At 44.9% G+C, this 3,838-nt stretch overlaps 1 pseudogene; it reads left to right on the top strand.

The window, feature by feature from the left end:
• The first annotated feature begins 1,130 nt into the window (after window positions 1-1,130).
• On the top strand, window positions 1,131-1,261 carry LOC116630368 (annotated as a pseudogene).
• Window positions 1,262-3,838: the final 2,577 nt, after the last annotated feature.

Genomic DNA, 3,838 nt, shown 5'->3' with positions numbered 1-3,838 from the left:
CGTAGGTTGTCTGACTTCTCAGGCATCTTGCAAAGCCCCATCTATCCTAACCACTTTCTATCCTCGGATGACATCGAGGCTAGTTCAGCTTCTCTCTGATGGTGTCTGTCATGGGTCTCTGATTGGCTAGTATTGCGGATTCAGCTGGCTGATCTAGAATGGCCTCACTCACACATCTGGTGGGTGACAAGCTGTCAGTGAGGTACCTCTGTTCTCCTCCATATTGTGAAAATTAATTGAGGAAAACCTCACTAAAGTGGAGTTGGGAGGTGACAAGGGAAGCCATACCACTTGATGTCAACTGAAGGAACAATTGTCAATCACAGGTCCCAATGGGGAAAAGGAGCATATTGCATCTCCTACAAGAAATCGACTACCCCTGCAACTCAGCCAAGGAGAAACTCTTGTCATTTTAAACTCTTGCTTTTCTCCAATGCACTTTTGTTTCAAACACCCTTCCCAATTTCCTCTTTCTTCTCCATAAAATACTGTTCCTCTCTTTTCTTCTTTTTTGTCGAACTTGCCTATAATTTTGCCATAGCTTGCTTATCTTGAATTGCAATTCTCCACTATTCCTGAATAAACCCATTTTTATTTGTTGGTAAAATAACTGACAGTTTTATTCTTAAGGTTAACTGTATGGACTTTCACCCTTTGGGAGCCTAGCTCAGGTTCATCCCCGTGTCTCCAAGTGCAGCAAGAGAGGGAAAGCCCCTACAAGCAAGCACTTTTTTTTTTTTTTTAAGACTTTTTTCTTTATTTGAGAGAGAGAAAGCACAAGCGGGGGGCAGGGAGAGGGTGAAGCAGGCTTCCCCTGAGCAGGGAGCCTGAAGTGGGGCTCGATCACAAGACCCCGGGATCATGACCTGAGCCGAAGGCTGATGCTTAACCAACTGAGCCCCCCAGGTGCCCCATGTGCAGGCACTTTTAAGCCTCTGTTTGTTACTGTTTTCTTACTGAACCTTGACAAATCCTCCTTCTTAACTCAAACTCCAACAAAATCCCATAATATATGCTGATGCAATTAATTTTTAGAACTCCTAACTATGAAATTTCCAAACATAAACATTGGTAGAGAAAATAGTACAGTGAAACTCTGTGCGTAATCCAGCTTTAATAACTAATTATACATCGCTTCTCGGCCTTTTGGCTAAGATCAAGTGTAATAACTAATTATACAATGTATATCTTAATTCTACATGGTCATTTTAAACTGCATGCTGTGGCATAAACTGCTCGTTCTCCCCCAGATCTACTCACCTCTTCTATCATAATAAAAGCCCAGATTTACATCTCAAAAGAGAGACTACATTTTCTGTTCTAAGTTATAGCTGGATGCGACCATATGATTCATTTCTAGTCAATGGGATATGAGCAAAGCTTCTAGGTGTGCCCTTGATGGGTGTAACTGGATATAACTTGCAGGGGTGCCCTGAAATGGAAGCAGCAGCTCCGTCCCTTTCCCCCCTCCCCTTCTCCGTGTTGGAGACAAGGAAAGGAAGCCACCCTGGACCAGAGGCCCAGTGGCACCTTAAAGATGAGAGAGCAACAAAATAGCAAGTGTCCTGACCTCTGAGGACTTAGCAGAATGGAACTGCTATACCAGTTTGAATTATTATGCAAGAGAGAAACATACCTCTATCTACCTCATGATTTTTGGCCCTCTGGCTTAAACCGCAGTTTACTTGGGTCTCTGTTAGCAGCATAAAAGCCAGCATCCTAACTGATAGTCTTGATAAACTCCCTATGATGCTTGGAGAATAAAAATCTGATCCCATATATTGTCACTTCTGTGACACTTCTGTGAGTTGGTGATGGCCATTGTATTTTAGCTCAGCAGTTACATTACAATTTCTCCTGTTCTTATTTAATATTTTCTGAGTGATTATTATATGCCAGGCACTATTCTAGATGTGAGGACTCCATCAGTGAACAAAAAGAGACAAAAATCCCTGCTGTCAAGCTTATATTCTGTTACTGACTGAATGTTTGCATCCCCTCTCCCTCATTCCTATGTTGAAGCCCTAACCACACACCCCCACTGCCCCCTGCCCCCCTTCATCCCCCATCCCCATGTAAAGGTATTTGAGGTGGGGCCACTGGGATGTAATTAGGTTTTGATGAGGTCATGAGGGTGGGGTCCCCATGATTGGGTTTCTACCCTATAAGAAGAAGAAAAGAGAGAGATCTCTTCACTTATACTCACAGAGGAAAGGCAATGTGAGCCTCAGCAAGAGGACAGCCGCTGACTAGCCAGGAAGTAGACCCTCAGAGGAACAGAATCTGCTAACACCTTGAACTTGAATTTGCCAGACATCCAGAGCTGTGAGAAATAAAGGTCTGCTATTGAAGCCACCCAGTCCAAGGTATTTTGTCATAGCAGCCCAAGATGACCAGGAACCATTATAATAGGTTTTTCCTTCCTTCCTGCTCCAACATTTTATTATCAGGTCATCTACTTATTCTGCCAACAAATATGTATTGAATGCCTAATGTGTCAGGCGCTGCTCTTCACAGCAGTGAAGAAAGGGGGCAAAATTCTTCTCCTCATGGGCGTTACATTCCAAAAGGGGAGGCAGTTGGATAAGCAAGATCAGTAACTCCTACTAAAATATATACCATTACAAATAGTGGTAAACACTAGGGAAAGCAGGAAAGGGGGATGGGAAGCAGGGGGAGTGGAATCATATCTTTCAGATGGGATCATCAGAGACCACTTCCCTGAGAAGGGGATGTTTGAATAAAGACATGAAGGAGGAAGCCATGCAGATGCCCGAGGGAGAAGGAATAGCAAGTACCAAAGCCCAGAAGGGCTAATGTGTTCTGGAAGCTGTGATGAGCCTCTTGTAGTGGAGCTGAGTGAGCCAGGAGGAAACCAGTAGGTGATAAGGTCTTTTAGGGCTTTGGAAGGCCCAGAGGGGCTGGAAAGCTCAGTCATCTCTTGCTTAAAAAACCAGGCGTCTTTGCCTCATGCTCGCAGCATTTCTTTTTCTCTATTATTCCTTCTCTGATTATTATGTCGACAAACCACCCCTCTGCACAGTCCTGTGGGCAAACGCACGCTAGTGTCTCAGAAGAGCAACATGATTGGGACCACGGGAGCAAAATCAGATTGGATGATCGGAGGGGTGAATCTGAAGCCAGACAGGTGGGCAAGAGTGAAGAGGCTAAGCGCAGGAAGTGAGGGGGTCACAAGGTGAAGGGCTTTTGAATGTGCGCAGTAAGCTGGGGTAAGGGGCCAGCAGCGTCTGCCTGTGCCAGCTCTTTGTGGTGAGTGGGAGGTCTTGCTCAGAGGAATGCTAACATGTAGAGGGGGAAGAAAGCATCAAGGAGATAAATTTGGGAAGTTTAGTAGCAAACGTTCAGGTTAGACCTTGTAAAGGGAGAAATAGAAAACATGCCAACTATGGAATAGTTTGCATATTTTCAGCATGCAGTTGAGAGTAGCTGAGAGCACAGAAAGACTATGACTAAAGTGGGTCAAAGGGCTTGGCCACAGCACCCCTGTGGCCCTGTTTTTAAGAGACATCAGCTGACTATAATAATCTTATAATGAGAAAGGACATCCGCAAGAGAAGTGAGGAGTAATGAGAGGTAGGTCCACGTGTGGTCTTGTTAGTCTTCCTGCAGGGAAGGTCTGGAGAGGAGTTGAAAAGGGCTTGGTCACCACCAGAGAAAGGGGAAGAATTTGGGTTAGGTATGAAGGGACTTCTCGGTGCTGAGCTCTGGAGAAAGCCCCCATGTGTAGCTGACCTTTCCCTTCTCCTGCTGACCCTGATGGAAGCCAGTGTAGGAAATAAATCATGTAGTGGCACATCCACGTTCAATCGCATGGTCT

The sequence above is a fragment of the Phoca vitulina genome, unplaced genomic scaffold (assembly GCF_004348235.1).
Source record: "Phoca vitulina isolate PV1807 unplaced genomic scaffold, GSC_HSeal_1.0 scaffold3, whole genome shotgun sequence".
Lineage (NCBI taxonomy): Eukaryota > Metazoa > Chordata > Mammalia > Carnivora > Phocidae > Phoca > Phoca vitulina.
This window is presented reverse-complemented; position numbering and strand designations above follow the sequence as displayed.